At 42.7% G+C, this 20,157-nt stretch overlaps 1 long non-coding RNA gene across 1 annotated transcript; it reads left to right on the top strand.

Annotated features, from left to right (window-relative positions):
- The first annotated feature begins 16,263 nt into the window (after positions 1-16,263).
- LOC120039613 lies at positions 16,264-19,606 on the top strand. The gene is made up of 3 exons (XR_005475454.1): positions 16,264-16,307; positions 19,141-19,257; positions 19,572-19,606. It is a non-coding gene; the product is annotated as an uncharacterized LOC120039613 (long non-coding RNA).
- Positions 19,607-20,157: the final 551 nt, after the last annotated feature.

Raw genomic sequence — 20,157 nt, forward strand, 5'->3', positions numbered from 1 at the left:
TGTGTGTCCAGTGTGTGTCCAGTGTGAGTGTGTGTGTCCAGTGTGAGTGTGTGTTTCCAGTGTGTGTGTGTGTCCAGTGTGTGTGTGTGTCCAGTGTGTGTGTGTGTATGTGTGTGTTTCCAGTGTGTGTGTGTGTGTGTGTGTCCAGTGTGTGTGTCCTGTGTGTCTGTGTCCAGTGAGTGTGTGTGTGTGTGTCCAGTGTAAGTGTGTGTCCAGTGTGAGTGTGTGTGTGTGTGTGTGTGTTTCCAGTGTGTGTGTGTGTCCAGTGTGTGTGTATCTGTCCAGTGTGTGTGTGTGTGTGTGTGTGTGTCCAGTGTGTCTGTGTGTGTGTTCAGTGTGTGTGTGTGTGTGTCCAGTATGAGTGTGTGTGTGTGTGTCCTGTGTGTGTGTCCAGTGTGTGTGTGTGTGTGTGTCCAGTGTGTGTGTCCAGTGTGTGTGTGTGCCCAGTGTGTGTGTGTGTGTGTGTCCAGTGTGAGTGTGTGTCCAGTGTGTGTACATGTGTGTGTGTGTGTCCAGTGTGTGTGTATCTGTCCAGTGAGTGTGTGTGTATCTGTCCAGTGTGTGTGTGTGTGTGTGTCCAGTGTGTGTGTGTGTGTATCTGTCCAGTGTGAGTGTGTGTGTGTCCAGTGTGTGTGTGTGTGTGTCCAGTGTGAGTGTGTGTGTGTGTGTCCAGCGTGAGTGTGTGTCCAGTGTGAGCATGTGTGTGTGTGTCCAGTGTGAGTGTGTGTGTGTGTGTCCAGTGTGAGTGTGAGTGTGTGTGTCCAGTGTGAGTGTGTGTGTCCAGTGTGAGTGTGTGTGTCCAGTGTGATTGTGTGTGTGTGTGTGTGTGTGTGGGTGTCCAGTGTGAGTGTGTGTGTGTCCAGTGTGAGTGTGTGTGTGTGTCCAGTGTGAGTGTGTGTGTCCAGTGTGATTGTGTGTGTGTGTGTGTCCAGTGTGAGTGTGTCCAGTGTGAGTGTGTCCAGTGTGTGTGTGTGTGTCTGTCCAGTGAGTGTGTGTGTGTGTTCAGTGTGTGTGTGTCTGTCCAGTGTGAGTGTGTGTGTGTGTGTCCAGTGTGTGTGTGTCTGTCCAGTGAGTGTGTGTGTGTGTGTTCAGTGTGTGTGTGTCTGTCCAGTGTGTGTGTGTGTGTTCAGTGTGTGTGTGTGTGTGTGTTCAGTGTGTGTGTGTGTGTTTAGTGTGTGTGTGTGTGTGTGTGTCAGGTTATTATTTCAGGGTCACTGAGGAGTCATAATAAATCCCAAACCCTGGATAGAGGGGCTCAGTGAATGTGGAGGTAAATGTGGTCAGGTGGGTCAGTGTGTCAGAGGAGGCTCTATAGAAGGACAGAGTGCCGGCTGGCCAGTCCAGATACACTCCTACTCTGTGGGAGCTGGAGGGGGGGGACATCTATGATAGTGGGATTATTATTGTGACAGGCAGAGTAACGGTTGTTATAGCAGATCAGACTCCAGGACTTGTCATTGTGTCCAAGACAACAGTCATCACCCCCTCCTCTCCTGCTGATTCCTTTATATGTCACTCCTATATCAGCCCCCATTATCCCACTCCACTCTGCCTCCCAGTAACAGCGCCCAGTCAGACCCTCTCTACACAGCACCTGTCTACTGTCCTCAAATCTCTCTGGGTGATCAGGATACGGCTGCTCCTCTGTCCTACGTGTCACCTTTCTGTTCTCCTCAGACAGAGAGAGGAGTCTGTCTACTGTGTTTGGGTCCAGTGTGAGATCACAGACATCTGATGGATGAAACCAGACACAATATTAGAAATCATCATCATTCACATTAGAATGTTAACTCACTTTTCACTAATTCATTTAATGTAGATGTTTCTAGGTATCAAAAGGAGAAGTTAAGGTAACTTGAGACTTGTTGAATGATCATATGTTATACTGTATGGTAATATAAAACACACTTATTCCCATTAATCACACACACACACACACACACACACACACACACACACCACACACACACACACACACACACACACACACACACACACACACACACACACACACACACACACACACACACACACATGTCTTATGTAACACGAACACGCCACACACACAGACACACACATTGTCAAAGTGTCCCTGATTTCTGTTTCTGTAGAACTACAGCTGATATTTAATATGACCAAGTAAGTAATGATGGTGGTCTTTGACTTTGACTTAACTTGAATTAAGACTTATTCTTAGTTATATTCTTCACAGCAGTCAACACTCACATTTTCTAAGCCCAGGTTTCATTGTGTTCTCTCCACCATGTTCCACACTGTAGCGGTAAGCAGAAGAACAGACAGTCATTGAGGGATACACATGAACTCACACACACACACACACACACACACACACACACACACACACACACACACACACACACACACACACACACACACACACACACACACACACACACACACATGCACTAGACACAAACACTGCGTAGGATTCTTTAATCAGTGTGGCTCATTGACAGGTCAGAGTCTATGTTTGAAGTGGTGGAGTGATTTTTGGCAATACACTTTAGATGTATTCATGGATTTAGCTGTTGAGATTCCACCATGGACCCCACTACTGGCTATGGGCTAAACCACCAATGTCATGTTTTGTCTTTGATCATCATGTCTTGTCCCTGTGCTTCCCTCTGCTGGTCTTATTAGGTTCTTTCCCTCTTTCTATCCCTCTCTCTCCCCCTCCCTCTCTCCCTCTCTCGCTCTCTCTCTCTATCGTTCCGTTCCTGCTCCCAGCTGTTTCTCATTCTCCTAAACTACCTCATTTACTCTTTCACACCTGTCCCCTATTTTGCCCTCTGATTAGAGTCCCTATTTCTCCCTCTGTTTTCCGCTTCTGTCCTTGTCGGATTCTTGTTTGATGTTTGCTGTTCTGTGTCCTTGTTCCGCCCTGTCGTGTTTTTGCCTTCTTCAGATGCTGCGTGTGAGCAGGTGTCTATGTCAGCTACGGCCTGTGCCTTCCTGAAGCGACCTGCAGTCTGTGGTCGCGTCTCCAGTCGTTCCTCTCTACTGACGAGAGGATTTCAGTTTCCTGTTTTGGATTTACCTATGATAATTTCCAGGAGAATCATTGTTTGTTTAAGCCTGGAATAAAGACTCTGTTTCTTTAAGTCGCTTTTGGGTCCTCATTCACCAGCATAACAGAAGAATCCGACCAAGAATGGACCCAGCGACTACGGATTCTCGCTACACTGCCGTCGAGATCCAGGGAGCAATGCTCGGCAGACACGAGCAGGAATTGTCTGCTGCTCGTCATGCCGTTGAGACCCTGTCCGCTCAGGTCTCCGATCTCTCAGGACAGTTTCAGAGTCTTCGTCTCGTGCCACCAGCTACTTCCTGGTCTTCCGAGTCTCCGGAACCTAGGGTTAATAACCCACCATGTTACTCTGGGCAGCCCACTGAGTGTCGCTCCTTTCTCACCCAGTGTGATATTGTGTTCTCTCTCCAGCCCAACACATACTCAAGAGAGAGAGCTCGGATCGCTTACGTCATATCACTCCTTACTGGTCGGGCTCGGGAGTGGGGCACAGCTATCTGGGAGGCAAGGGCTGAGTGTTCTAACGTTTATCAGAACTTTAAAGAGGAGATGATACGGGTTTTTGATCGTTCAGTTTTTGGGAAGGAGGCTTCCAGGGCCCTGGCTTCCCTATGTCAAGGTGATCGATCCATAACGGATTACTCTATAGAGTTTCGCACTCTTGCTGCATCCAGTGACTGGAACGAGCCGGCGTTGCTCGCTCGTTTTCTGGAGGGACTCCACGCTGAGGTTAAGGATGAGATTCTCTCCCGGGAGGTTCCTTCCAGCGTGGACTCTTTGATTGCACTCGCCATCCGCATAGAACGACGGGTAGATCTTCGTCACCGAGCTCGTGGAAGAGAGCTCGCGTTAACGGTGTTTCCCCTCTCCGCATCTCAACCATCTCCTCCCACCGGCTCAGAGACTGAGCCCATGCAGCTGGGAGGTATTCGCATCTCGACTAAGGAGAGGGAACGGAGAATCACCAACCGCCTTTGCCTCTATTGCGGTTCTGCTGGACATTTTGTCATGTCATGTCCAGTAAAAGCCAGAGCTCATCAGTAAGCGGAGGGCTACTGGTGAGCGCTACTACTCAGGTCTCTCCATCAAGATCCTGTACTACCTTGTCGGTCCATCTACGCTGGACCGGTTCGGCTGCTTCCTGCAGTGCCTTGATAGACTCTGGGGCTGAGGGTTGTTTTATGGACGAAGCATGGGCTCGGAAACATGACATTCCTCTCAGACAGTTAGGGAAGCCCACGCCCATGTTCGCCTTAGATGGTAGTCTTCTCCCCAGTATCAGATGTGAGACACTACCTTTAACCCTCACAGTATCTGGTAACCACAGTGAGACCATTTCCTTTTTGATTTTTCGTTCACCTTTTACACCTGTTGTTTTGGGTCATCCCTGGCTAGTATGTCATAATCCTTCTATTAATTGGTCTAGTAATTCTATCCTATCCTGGAACGTTTCTTGTCATGTGAAGTGTTTAATGTCTGCTATCCCTCCTGTTTCTTCTGTCCCCTCTACTCAGGAGGAACCTGGTGATTTGACAGGAGTGCCGGAGGAATATCATGATCTGCGCACGGTCTTCAGTCGGTCCAGAGCCAGCTCTCTTCCTCCTCACCGGTCGTATGATTGTTGTATTGATCTCCTTCCGGGGACCACTCCCCCTCGGGGTAGACTATACTCTCTGTCGGCTCCCGAACGTAAGGCTCTCGAGGATTATCTGTCTGTTTCTCTCGACGCCGGTACCGTGGTGCCTTCTTCCTCTCCCGCCGGAGCGGGGTTTTTCTTTGTTAAGAAGAAGGACGGTACTCTGCGCCCCTGCGTGGATTATCGAGGGCTGAATGACATAACGGTTAAGAATCGTTATCCGCTTCCCCTTATGTCGTCAGCCTTCGAGATTTTGCAGGGAGCCAGGTTCTTTACTAAGTTGGACCTTCGTAACGCTTACCATCTCGTACGCATCAGAGAGGGGGACGAGTGGAAAACGGCGTTTAACACTCCGTTAGGGCATTTTGAATACCGGGTTCTGCCGTTCGGTCTCGCTAATGCTCCAGCTGTCTTTCAGGCATTAGTTAATGATGTACTGAGAGACATGCTGAACATCTTTGTTTTCGTTTACCTTGACTATATCCTGATTTTTTCACCGTCACTCGAGATTCATGTTCAGCACGTTCGACGTGTACTCCAGCGCCTTTTAGAGAATTGTCTCTACGTGAAGGCTGAGAAGTGCGCCTTTCATGTCTCCTCTGTCACATTTCTCGGTTCTGTTATTTCCGCTGAAGGCATTCAGATGGATCCCGCTAAGGTCCAGGCTGTCAGCGATTGGCCCGTTCCTAAGTCACGTGTCGAGTTGCAGCGCTTTCTCGGTTTCGCTAATTTCTATCGGCGTTTCATTCGTAATTTCGGTCAAGTGGCTGCCCCTCTCACAGCTCTGACTTCTGTCAAGACTTGCTTTAAGTGGTCCGGTTCCGCCCAGGGAGCTTTTGATCTCCTCAAGAAGCGTTTTACATCCGCCCCTATCCTTGTTACTCCTGACGTCACTAAACAATTCATTGTCGAGGTTGACGCTTCAGAGGTGGGCGTGGGAGCCATTCTGTCTCAGCGCTTCCATTCTGACGATAAGGTCCATCCTTGCGCTTACTTTTCTCATCGCCTGTCGCCATCGGAACGCAACTATGATGTGGGTAACCGCGAACTGCTCGCCATCCGCTTAGCCATAGGCGAATGGCGACAGTGGTTGGAGGGGGCGACCGTCCCTTTTGTCGTTTGGACTGACCATAAGAACCTTGAGTACATCCGTTCTGCCAAACGACTTAATGCACGTCAAGCTCGTTGGGCGTTGTTTTTCGCTCGTTTCGAGTTCGTGATTTCCTATCGCCCGGGAAATAAGAACACCAAGCCTGATGCCTTATCCCGTCTCTTTAGTTCTTCTGTGGCTTCTACCGACCCCGAGGGGATTCTCCCTGAAGGGCGTGTTGTCGGGTTGACTGTCTGGGGAATTGAGAGACAGGTAAAGCAAGCACTCACTCACACTGCGTCGCCGCGCGCTTGTCCTAGTAACCTTCTGTTCGTTCCTGTCTCTACTCGTCTGGCTGTTCTTCAGTGGGCTCACTCTGCCAAGTTAGCTGGCCACCCCGGCGTTTGGGGTACGCTTGCTTCTATTCGCCAGCGGTTTTGGTGGCCTACTCAGGAGCGGGACACGCGCCGTTTCGTGGCTGCTTGTTCGGACTGCGCGCAGACTAAGTCAGGTAACTCTCCTCCTGCCGGTCGTCTCAGACCGCTTCCCATTCCTTCTCGACCATGGTCTCACATCGCCTTAGACTTTATTACCGGTCTGCCTTCGTCTGCGGGGAAGACTGTGATTCTTACGGTTATCGATAGGTTCTCTAAGGCGGCACATTTCATTCCCCTCGCTAAGCTTCCTTCCGCTAAGGAGACGGCACAAATCATCATTGAGAATGTGTTCAGAATTCATGGCCTCCCGTTAGACGCCGTTTCAGACAGAGGCCCGCAATTCACGTCACAGTTTTGGAGGGAGTTCTGTCGTTTGATTGGTGCTTCCGTCAGTCTCTCTTCCGGGTTTCATCCCCAGTCTAACGGTCAAGCAGAAAGGGCCAATCAGTCGATTGGTCGCATATTACGCAGCCTTTCGTTTCGAAACCCTGCGTCTTGGGCAGAACAGCTCCCCTGGGCTGAGTACGCTCACAACTCGCTTCCTTCGTCTGCTACCGGGCTATCTCCGTTTCAGAGTAGTCTTGGGTACCAGCCTCCTCTGTTCTCGTCCCAGCTCGCCGAGTCCAGCGTTCCCTCCGCTCAGGCTTTTGTCCAACGTTGTGAGCGCACCTGGAGGAGGGTCAGGTCTGCACTTTGCCGTTACAGGGCGCAGACTGTGAGAGCCGCCAATAAACGTAGGATTAAGAGTCCTAGGTATTGTCGCGGTCAGAGAGTGTGGCTTTCCACTCGTAACCTTCCCCTTACGACAGCTTCTCGCAAGTTGACTCCGCGGTTCATTGGTCCGTTCCGTGTCTCTCAGGTCGTCAATCCTGTCGCTGTGTGACTGCTTCTTCCGCGACATCTTCGTCGCGTCCACCCTGTCTTCCATGTCTCCTGTGTCAAGCCTTTTCTTCGCGCCCCCGTTCGTCTTCCCTCCCCCCCCCCGTCCTTGTCGAGGGCGCACCTATTTACAAGGTACGGAAGATCATGGACATGCGTTCTCGGGGACGTGGTCACCAGTACTTAGTGGATTGGGAGGGTTACGGTCCTGAGGAGAGGAGTTGGGTTCCATCTCGGGACGTGCTGGACCGTTCGTTGATTGATGATTTCCTTCGTTGCCGCCAGGGTTCCTCCTCGAGTGCGCCAGGAGGCGCTCGGTGAGTGGGGGGGTACTGTCATGTTTTGTCTTTGATCATCATGTCTTGTCCCTGTGCTTCCCTCTGCTGGTCTTATTAGGTTCTTTCCCTCTTTCTATCCCTCTCTCTCCCCCTCCCTCTCTCCCTCTCTCGCTCTCTCTCTCTATCGTTCCGTTCCTGCTCCCAGCTGTTTCTCATTCTCCTAAACTACCTCATTTACTCTTTCACACCTGTCCCCTATTTTGCCCTCTGATTAGAGTCCCTATTTCTCCCTCTGTTTTCCGCTTCTGTCCTTGTCGGATTCTTGTTTGATGTTTGCTGTTCTGTGTCCTTGTTCCGCCCTGTCGTGTTTTTGCCTTCTTCAGATGCTGCGTGTGAGCAGGTGTCTATGTCAGCTACGGCCTGTGCCTTCCTGAAGCGACCTGCAGTCTGTGGTCGCGTCTCCAGTCGTTCCTCTCTACTGACGAGAGGATTTCAGTTTCCTGTTTTGGATTTACCTATGATAATTTCCAGGAGAATCATTGTTTGTTTAAGCCTGGAATAAAGACTCTGTTTCTTTAAGTCGCTTTTGGGTCCTCATTCACCAGCATAACAACCAATGTCTTCAAATCCTAGGCGAGAGATTGGCTGCTACCACTGGGGAGAGAGAGGAGCTGCTACCACTGAGGAGAGAGGAGCTGCTACCCCTGGGGAGAGAGGAGCTGCTACCACTGAGGAGAGAGAGGAGCTGCTACCACTGAGGAGAGAGGAGCTGCTACCCCTGGGGAGAAAGGAGCTGCTACCCCTGGGGAGAGAGGAGCTGCTACCCCTGGGGAGAGAGAGGAGCTGCTACCCCTGGGGAGAGAGGAGCTGCTACCCCTGGGAGAGAGAGGAGTTGCTACCCCTGGGGAGAGAGGAGCTGCTACCCCTGGGGAGAGAGAGGAGGTGCTACCCCTGGGGAGAGAGAGGAGGTGCTACCCCTGGGGAGAGAGGAGCTGCTACCAGGAGAGACTGTGACCCTGCTCGGGAAGAGCTTAACATTTGTTGATTGTTGTGGAACGTTTGTCAGGAGCTTCAGTGATGAAGACTGCTGAACTTGCTGATGTTTCACAATATGCCATGGCCATCTCCAGGTCACCAGGTCTCAACACAATAGAACACCACCATCAACAGAACACCAGGTCTCAACCGAGTTGAACACAATCATCAACAGAACACCAAATGATGGATTTTCTTGTGGAAGAATGGTGTCACATCCCTCCAATAGAGTTCCAGACAGTTGTAGAATGTATGCCAAGGCACATTGTAAGAGCTGTAAAGAGAGAGGGAGTGGAGAGAGAACAGGCAGAACCTGATATGTAAATGAGCAGAGCAAATGAAAGTAACTTTCAATGACCAAATGATCATTCCAGTCTCTGCTTCTATTGAGAGATAAAAGGTAAGACGACGATTGTTATGTGTATTCATATAGTTGATGATATTGTTATGTGTATTCATATAGTTGATGATATTGTTATGTGTATTCATATAGTTGATGATATTGTTATGTGTATTTATATAGTTGATGATATTGTTATGTGTATTCATATAGTTGATGATATTGTTTTGTGTTTTCATATAGTTGATGATATTGTTATGTGTATTCATATAGTTAATGATATTGTTATGTGTATTCATATAGTTGATGATATTGTTATGTGTATTCATATAGTTGATGATATTGTTATGTGTATTCATATAGTTGATGATATTGTTATGTGTTTTCATATAGTTGATGATATTGTTATGTGTATTCATATAGTTAATGATATTGTTATGTGTATTCATATAGTTGATGATATTGTTATGTGTATTCATATAGTTGATGATATTTTTGGTGTACAGTGTTGTAATAGTCCTCTTCTCCTTAAAATGTATTTGATATAAATGAGATTAATTCGTTCTGTGCCCATCTGTGTGCCCCAGGGTGATCGCTCTGACACTATCTAGAATCTAAAAGGGTTCTTTGGCTGTCCCCATAGGAGAACCCTTTGTAGAACCCTTTTTGGTACTAGGTAGAACCCTTTTGGGTTCCATGAAGAACCCTTTCCACAGAGGGTTCTACATGGAAGCCAGAAGGGTTCTACCTGGAACCCAAAATAATCTCCTATGGGGACAGCCGGAGGACCCGTTTGGAACCCTTTATTCTAAGAGTGTACTGTATCATAGGTCTATAGACTTGTCTTCTCAAAACAGGTTTAAAACACAACAAGCAACAAACAAACATTTTCTCTTTCTAATCTGCTGTTAATGCTTTTCACTCAGGAAGGTTTGTTGTGTGAAAGAGAGACAAATAAATATTGTGGAAAGCCGAGCAACATACACTTCCTCAAAACAGGTTGTGTGTATTCATTAGTGCCCACCGTAGCAAAACGTTTGGCAACAGAAACCGTTTAGTCCACGTTGTACAGTGTTTGGAGTAAACTGTTTCTGTAACATTTTAAAACTGTTGGCTGTGGAGTAAACTAATGAATACAACCCAGGTTGTAGCCTACGACTCGGCTGTTGATACCTGCCTGATGCTGAAACCTGAACGTAGCCTGAGGGGTAAACTATGATGCAAGCTAGATATACTGGTTTTCTAAAGTTAGCCAGCTTCAGTTAGCTTCACATTCCAGCTCAGGCCTCATCCATCAGAATATACAGAGTGTTAGTCATCAGGAAGGTGCTCTCTCAGCAGAACGGAAAATATCTCAATGACTTGACATGTTCTGGTTGTGAATTCAGGCTACAAGGTGAGAATCCTGACACTAGTACCTATTTATACTGATACTGGGTTAACCCTATTTATACTGATACTGGGTTAACCCTATTTATACTGATACTGGGATAACACTATTTATACTGATACTGGGTTAACCCTATTGGTGCGATGCATAGGGTGTTTTCCTTTTTCGCCAGCAACCTGGGTTCACTGCCCTGCCCCGCTGTTTGCTACAATATTAATATCATAGGCTGCCCAACATCCATTGAACAAAGCAACACACTAATATGAGGGGAAGTATTTTTGTATAATATAATAGGTATAACAGCATAGTCCTTTAGTCTCTATGGGCCAGATGGCCAGTTGGTGAGGGCCACAGCATAGTCCTTTAGTCTCTATGGGCCAGGTGGCCAGTTGGTGAGGGACACAGCATAGTCCTTTAGTCTCTATGGACCAGGTGGCCAGTTGGTGAGGGCCACAGCATAGTCCTTTAGTCTCTATGGACCAGGTGGCCAGTTGGTGAGGGCCACAGCATAGTCCTTTAGTCTCTATGGGCCAGGTGGCCAGTTGGTGAGGGCCACAGCATAGTCCTTTAGTCTCTATGGGCCAGATGGCCAGTTGGTGAGGGCCACAGCATAGTCCTTTAGTCTCTATGGACCAGGTGGCCAGTTGGTGAGGGACACAGCATAGTCCTTTAGTCTCTATGTGCCAGGTGGCCAGTTGGTGAGGGCCACAGCATTGTCCTTTAGTCTCTATGGGCCAGATGGCCAGTTGGTGAGGGCCACAGCATAGTCCTTTAGTCTCTATGGGCCAGATGGCCAGTTGGTGAGGGACACAACATAGTCCTTTAGTCTCTATGGACCAGGTGACCAGTTGGTGAGGGCCACAGCATAGTCCTTTAGTCTCTATGGGCCAGATGGCCAGTTGGTGAGGGCCACAGCATAGTCCTTTAGTCTCTATGTGCCAGGTGGCCAGTTGGTGAGGGCCACAGCATAGTCCTTTAGTCTCTATGTGCCAGGTGGCCAGTTGGTGAGGGCCACAGCATAGTCCTTTAGTCTCTATGGGCCAGGTGGCCAGTTGGTGAGGGCCACAGCATAGTCCTTTAGTCTATATGGGCCAGTTGGTGAGGGCCACAGCATAGTCCTTTAGTCTCTATGGGCTAGGTGGCCAGTTGGGGAAAGAAAAATATGATCACCCTGTTGCAGGAAAACTAAAACGTGTCGTGTATTTGAGAGTATTTTAGAAGAAAAAAAAAGAAAAACCTTTAAAAAAGGTTCCTGAAGATGATAAATTTCATGTTTCCATTAATTGTTCATTAATTATAATCCACGTAATAATTCAAATCCTGTTTCTGCAGGATTACTCTGCTGCTGTAGCAAACTGGCTCAAATTAAGATCCAACATCTGTAGCAATATACCTCTCTCTAATGTATATGACTATATCAGGATATATATACCTCTCTCTAATGTATATGACTCTATCAGGATATATATACCTCTCTCTAATGTATATGACTCTATCAGGATATATATACCTCTCTCTAATGTATATGACTCTATCAGGATTCACTTTTGACCATTTGACATCTTTTATTTACTGTTGTTTAGGCTGGTTGAATGAGTTGTCTATGAAAGCTACTTCATCTGCAAGAAAACAGGCGGCTGCACCAGTGACTGTAAGTTATGTGATTTCCTCATATGAAATTAAAAGTATGTTTGTAGCCTACGCAGTTACAAAATGGCTTTGGAAACTGTAACACATATTTCTCTGTAACATTAAATAAATGTGTTGGTATGTAGGAAAGACGGGCAGACTCTAGTACTGTAGGTCTAGGCTACCTACAAACTATTATAAGGTTAGGTCGATGTCAGACATTCAATAGTCAGAGTAGGTTGGAGCTATGATCACTTATCATGCTGACAAACCTGATGGTCTCTGTGAACTGATCTGAACAGGTTTAGGCTGGTCATCTATGATATGTAGGTTATAGCCGAGGTATAGACCTTGATCTGCATATCACTAACAAACTGCTATTATACATTATAACCTAGTCTACTTTACATAATATAACATCTACATATCACTAACAACCCACTATTATACATTATAACCTAGTCTACTTTACATCATATAACATCTACATATCACTAACAACCCACTATTATACATTATAACCTAGTCTACTTTACATAATATAACATCTACATATCACTAACAACCCACTATTATACATTATAACCTAGTCTACTTTACATAATATAACATCTACATATCACTAACAACCCACTACTATACATTATAACCTAGTCTACTTTACATAATAAAACATCTACATATCACTAACAACCCACTACTATACATTATAACCTAGCCTACTTTACATAATATAACATCTACATATCACTAACAACCCACTACTATACATTATAACCTAGTCTACTTTACATAATATAACATATCACTAACAACCCACTACTATACATTATAACCTAGTCTACTTTACATAATATAACATATCACTAACAACCCACTATTATACATTATAACCTAGTCTACTTTACATAATATAACATCTACATATCACTAACAAACTCTACTATACATTATAACCTAGCCTACTTTACATAATATAACATCTACATATCACTAACAACCCACTACTATACATTATAACCTAGTCTACTTTACATAATATAACATCTACATATCACTAACAACCCACTACTATACATTATAACCTAGCCTACTTTACATAATATAACATCTACATATCACTAACAACCCACTACTATACATTATAACCTAGCCTACTTTACATAATATAACATCTGCATATCACTAACAACCCACTACTATACATTATAACCTAGTCTACTTTACATAATATAACATCTACATATCACTAACAACCCACTACTATACATTATAACCTAGTCTACTTTACATAATATAACATCTACATATCACTAACAACCCACTACTATACATTATAACCTAGTCTACTTTACATAATATAACATCTACATATCACTAACAACCCACTACTATACATTATAACCTAGTCTACTTTACATAATATAACATATCACTAACAACCCACTACTATACATTATAACCTAGTCTACTTTACATAATATAACATCTACATATCACTAACAACCCACTATTATACATTATAACCTAGTCTACTTTACATAATATAACATCTACATATCACTAACAACCCACTATTATACATTATAACCTAGTCTACTTTACATAATATAACATCTACATATCACTAACAACCCACTACTATACATTATAACCTAGTCTACTTTACATAATATAACATCTACATATCACTAACAACCCTCTATTATACATTATAACCTAGTCTACTTTACATAATATAACATCTACATATCACTAACAACCCACTACTATACATTATAACCTAGTCTACTTTACATAATATAACATCTACATATCACTAACAACCCACTATTATACATTATAACCTAGCCTACTTTACATAATATAAGATATCACTAACAACCCACTATTATACATTATAACCTAGTCTACTTTACATAATATAACATCTACATATTACTAACAACCCACTACTATACATTATAACCTAGTCTACTTTACATAATATAACATCTACATATCACTAACAACCCACTACTATACATTATAACCTAGTCTACTTTACATAATATAACATATCACTAACAACCCACTATTATACATTATAACCTAGTCTACTTTACATAATATAACATCTACATATTACTAACAACCCACTACTATACATTATAACCTAGTCTACTTTACATAATATAACATCTACATATCACTAACAACCCACTACTATACATTATAACCTAGTCTACTTTACATAATATAACATATCACTAACAACCCACTACTATACATTATAACCTAGTCTACTTTACATAATATAACATCTACATATCACTAACAACCCACTACTATACATTATAACCTAGTCTACTTTACATAATATAACATCTACATATCACTAACAACCCACTACTATACATTATAACCTAGTCTACTTTACATAATATAACATATCACTAACAACCCACTATTATACATTATAACCTAGTCTACTTTACATAATATAACATCTACATATTACTAACAACCCACTACTATACATTATAACCTAGTCTACTTTACATAATATAACATCTACATATCACTAACAACCCACTACTATACATTATAACCTAGTCTACTTTACATAATATAACATCTACATATCACTAACAACCCACTACTATACATTATAACCTAGTCTACTTTACATAATATAACATCTACATATCACTAACAACCCACTACTATACATTATAACCTAGTCTACTTTACATAATATAACATATCACTAACAACCCACTACTATACATTATAACCTAGTCTACTTTACATAATATAACATCTACATATCACTAACAACCCACTACTATACATTATAACCTAGTCTACTTTACATAATATAACATCTACATATCACTAACAACCACTACTATACATTATAACCTAGTCTACTTTACATAATATAACATATCACTAACAACCCACTACTATACATTATAACCTAGTCTACTTTACATAATATAAAATCTCTTACTTGATGCAAAAAACCTTTCTGAATGGATCAATGATTTCCCCCTCAGATCAATCATGTCCGTTTTAGCCCTTCTGTCTACATTCTCAGATACATTTAGAAAATAACAGATTGAAAGACAATAAATAGCCTACTGTTAGTGAATACAAATAATTGTGAGACATGGCCTTGTGTTGCTGCACTGTCTATAACTACCTTAACAAACAGTGACTTATTATTATTATTATTATTGTTGCTGTACTGTCTATAACTACCTTAACAAACAGTGACTTATTATTATTATTGTTGTTGCTGTACTGTCTATAACTACCTTAACAAACAGTGACTTATTATTATTACTATTATTGTTGCTGTACTGTCTATAACTACCTTAACAAACAGTGACTTATTATTATTACTATTATTGTTGCTGTACTGTCTATAACTACCTTAACAAACAGTGACTTATTATTATTATTATTATTATTGTTGCTGCACTGTCTATAACTACCTTAACAAACAGTGACTTATTATTATTATTATTATTATTGTTGCTGTACTGTCTATAACTACCTTAACAAACAGTGACTTATTATTATTATTATTATTATTGTTGCTGCACTGTCTATAACTACCTTAACAAACAGTGACTTATTATTATTATTGTTGCTGTACTGTCTATAACTACCTTAACAAACAGTGACTTATTATTATTACTATTATTGTTGCTGTACTGTCTATAACTACCTTAACAAACAGTGACTTATTATTATTGTTATTGTTGCTGTACTGTCTATAACTACCTTAACAAACAGTGACTTATTATTATTACTATTATTGTTGCTGTACTGTCTATAACTACCTTAACAAACAGTGACTTATTATTATTATTATTATTGTTGCTGTACTGTCTATAACTACCTTAACAAACAGTGACTTATTATTATTACTATTATTGTTGCTATACTGTCTATAACTACCTTAACAAACAGTGACTTATTATTATTATTATTGTTGCTGTACTGTCTATAACTACCTTAACAAACAGTGACTTATTATTATTATTATTATTATTGTTGCTGCACTGTCTATAACTACCTTAACAAACAGTGACTTATTATTATTATTATTGTTGCTGTACTGTCTATAACTGCCTTAACAAACAGTGACGTATTATTATTATTATTATTGTTGCTGTACTGTCTATAACTGCCTTAACAAACAGTGACTTATTATTATTGACAGTTACCATGGAGATGAAATGTTACAACTACATGTTCAAGTGATGCATTAAATCACCTGACTGTTTTGATATGTCTGTTAGTAAATGTTTTATTTCTAAGAGATCAAGAATAAATAAGAACAATTGACAATCAATTATTAGTTGTTACTGTGTTAACCACAACCAACATGCTGGATCTCTGTTTAGGGGTCAGTGCTCTAAAATGAGTCTCTCTGGAGAGAAAGAGGAGGGGGGCCCTGCCTCTAAAATGAGTCTCTCTGGAGAGAGAGAGGAGGGGGGCCCTGCCTCTAAAATGCATCTCTCTGGGGGACATGACACCAAAGCTAAGAGGTAAGATGACAATTTTATGAAGAATTTATTAAGTTTATTTCCTAAATAAATAGCTATCTTAAGATGAATGCACTTACTGTAAATCACTCTGGATAAGAGAATCTGCTAAATCAGGGGTTCTCAATCCGGGGTCTGTGGAGGTACTGCAGGGGTTCTCAATCCGGGGTCTGTGGAGGTACTGCAGGGGTTCTCAATCCGGGGTCTGTGGAGGTACTGCAGGGGTTCTCAACCAGGGGTCTGTGGAGGTACTGCAGGGGTTCTCAATCCGGGGTCTGTGGAGGTACTGCAGGGGTTCTCAATCCGGGGTCTGTGGAGGTACTGCAGGGGTTCCACGGCACCCTGACTGTACTCGTTGCAATGTAAGACATTTGATAGAATTTTCACATGACACGACCACTTTGCCTACTCTTAATTATTGCCTAATATAATGGAATGCATATTTTTTTTACCAATTCTGATGGTTGTTACAAGCAGAATTTGGACAATATTACCGTTATATCAACCCACTCTTCACACCCGTTTAACAACTCTAAATAGCTTTGGCATAGTAGCATCAAGTCCCTTCCCAATAATGTTGCCTACGACGTTGCATACAATGTTCATATTCATCCAACACATATTACGCCCTAGATGCCTTCAATTGCCCAATTTATAGCCATGCCCAATTTAGGATTATTTTTTAACAATGTGATGTTGCGCTCCAAAGGGACAACTTGAAATAACATGATGTAGATAATTAAATAATCAAAAGAAAAACGTGTTTATTATAAACTCTTAAAAAACGAAGGTTCCTTACAGAACCAAAAAGACTTCTGTCACTTCCTTAATATATGGAATCACTAAAAGTGATATATATTTTTGGGTTCAGTGAAGAAGAACCTCTTTAGTTCTGATCAACAAAAGGTTCATGTTTTGAGGATGTGAACCCAGCAGCCCTCCAGTGGTCAGATCAATTCTGCCTGTTTTTTCCAGCGACCGGACCCGGGATTCAAACCAGCCACCTTTCAGCCACAGGTCCAACTCCTTAGCCACTGGGCGAAAACCTGAGTTAACCTTCATAAATAGGCATGAGTTAATCTGCCAAAATGAAGACAAAATGCTTTAGGTACATACATGGAATCACTTGTTATACATAATTATTATACATAAATCATTGTCAAAAGCACAAGACATACTGTTGCATGTAGGTCTATATTATTTATGGGTTGATCATATAGAAATATAAAAACATTATTTTTAACTACTACAAAGCAATTACATGTGGCGCAGGAACCACTGACTCACTGCATTATTCTATAGTATTATCAAGACACCTGCTGTTAACTCTTAACTACTTAGGACAGCTCACGAGGTGTCCTAAATATCTGCTGACTAGGTGGGACTAGAGACTTCATGCATAGCTTTAATGTATACCCATAAGTGTAAAATGACTTTATTCTCAGCACTTATACGACCAATTTTCTACTCTGAGACACTTTGACGATATGGACCCAGATCTCAACATATTGTTATAAAAAAACATAGAATGTTTGTTTTACATAATAATAAAAAATGAATATTACTAATGTAACCCACTGTAAAGACTGGGTTTAGTTGATTGTGTTGCACTGCTCATGTCCTGGAACTGTCCGCGTCCCCGTACAGATGTGTCCGCGTCCCCGTACAGAACTGTCCGCGTCCACGTTCGGTGTGGCGCCAAGCATATTGTCCGGTTACGCGCAGAGTTGTCTGAGGTGATCTTGGGGAATAACGACGGAGTTCACTACAGTGTTGAGACACCGAAGTTCAGTGTTCAATTTGCTTTTTTCTTTACGGTCAGGGACAGTATGAGTGTAGCCGGATCCTTTTCACTCTCTATCCTTGTTTCAATTTGTGGTTCACCGGATTCGTCATCGAGATGAGGGACAGACGAACGACCTGCTAGCTAACCAAGCTATTCGGTACAGCTAGGTAAGCTAGCTAGCTACTATACCAGCAGCATCCTAGTTATCATAGCTACCACTACATCATCACCGGCTGCCTGCATTTCTTGTGGACCGATGGAGCTCCCCGGTTGTTTCTTCCACCTGTTAAATCCGTGGAGGGCTTCTCCCTCTCTCGATGACGGATGCTGGCTACCTCTGTCCGGTTCTCCTCTCTTCACTAGATGGACGGTAACTTTAGTGTTTAACCCCTCTGTGTCCAAGGACCAATCTTTTGAATATTATTTTCAGGGCGCCTCAATAGCAGGTATTGAACACCGGGTAAATAATCACTAGTCAGAACCTCAACCTTAGTAAACATTCATTATAAAAAACATCTTAATATCTGATATTGCGAGTAAACAACCTCGGAATAGAAAAGACAAGAGTGCGTCTTCCAATAAATTACATAATTCAACCCTCCCGGTTAGTAAATTTACCTCAACATGTCCCCGGAGAAGGCAGAGTAACGACACCAGCCTTTTAGCAGGGCTGACTACAACGGTCGCTAAATGAATTTCGTTATTGAAAATGACACTGCTCGCGCACGCTAACGAGCGTCTTGAAGTCAGTTCTATTGGTGACGCAGTTCGCGCTGCATCTCCTCATTGGGTTATAGAAGCAGGTATCCACGTGCCATCTCCTCATTGGTTTATAGAAGCAGGTACCCACGTGCCATCTCCTCATTGGCTTTTAGAAGCAGGTACCCACGTGCCATCTCATTTAGCAATAACTTCTTTAAAGAATAGAAGCTAATTTACGAACATTTCTGAAAATGGATATATAGCTTTTTGGAATGAAACTCTTCTTATGTTTCCCATCTGAGCTCAGAGTAGATGAGAGATGTAATGTTTGTCTCTGTTGTGTTGAAGTCCAATCAAGCAGGAGAGACCAGCCTCCCCTGTACCCAGCTGTGTGTCCATGAATAGTGACAAGTCTATGAGTAAACCTATAAACTTTAGAGAGGGAGACTTTTCTACTGAACAAAGGTAAGAAGAACTCATGGGTCATGGTCAGTGAGTTAAACAACACTGTCTCTAGTCATTTCTCTCCCAATTTCCCAATTATTTTTGTTGTTTTCATAATCCATATGCTAATCATTTTGTCCATTTTCATAGTCCTAAAACAATATTAAACAAACACAACATTCCCTCCGTGTGTGTGTGTGTGTGTGTGTGTGTGTGTGTGTGCGTGTGTGTGTGCGTGTGCGTGTGTGTGCGTGTGTGTGTGTGTGTGTGTGTGTGTGTGTGTGTGTGTGTGTACTCCCTGGATGAGGAGATGTAATCTCATGTTTTGTCCATAGAAACCAACAGGAGAGATCAGAGTCAGAGATTCTCAGTGGTCAGTCTTCCCAGAGTCATCAAACAGACCTGGCCTCCATATTCAGTGTATGTGGTCCTGTTATGTACATTTGTTTTTGTTTACCTCAATTAAAGTTGATCTGTCAATCATTAATTAAAGTGTTAATGAGAAAGCATGTTGTCTCTTGCTTAACTTATTTACTTGATTCATTTCAGTTGCTTGAAGAGAATATAATGACATTTGTGAAGAATGAGCTGAAGATGTTCAAGAGGATTCTTAGTCCAGAACTCCCAGAACGCTTTGAGAGTCAGAAGCAGGAAAAGGAAGTGGTGGTCGCTAAAGATGAGAAGCAGGAGAGCAGTGCCAGAGAGGGGGCTCTGAAGATCACACTGCACGTCCTGAGGAAAATGAACCAGAAGGAGCTTGCTGACACACTGGAGAACTGTAAGAGCTGTCTGACTCATGTTGAATGCTGTTTTATAACATTTAAAAGCTGTAGCTAAAGTACAGCTAAAGTAGCTGTGTAACTCAATGATATTGTAGCAGCCTTAACACAACACCTAGTGACCTCATCAAGTAGCAGCAGG

Source organism: Salvelinus namaycush, unplaced genomic scaffold (assembly GCF_016432855.1).
Source record: "Salvelinus namaycush isolate Seneca unplaced genomic scaffold, SaNama_1.0 Scaffold285, whole genome shotgun sequence".
NCBI lineage: Eukaryota > Metazoa > Chordata > Actinopteri > Salmoniformes > Salmonidae > Salvelinus > Salvelinus namaycush.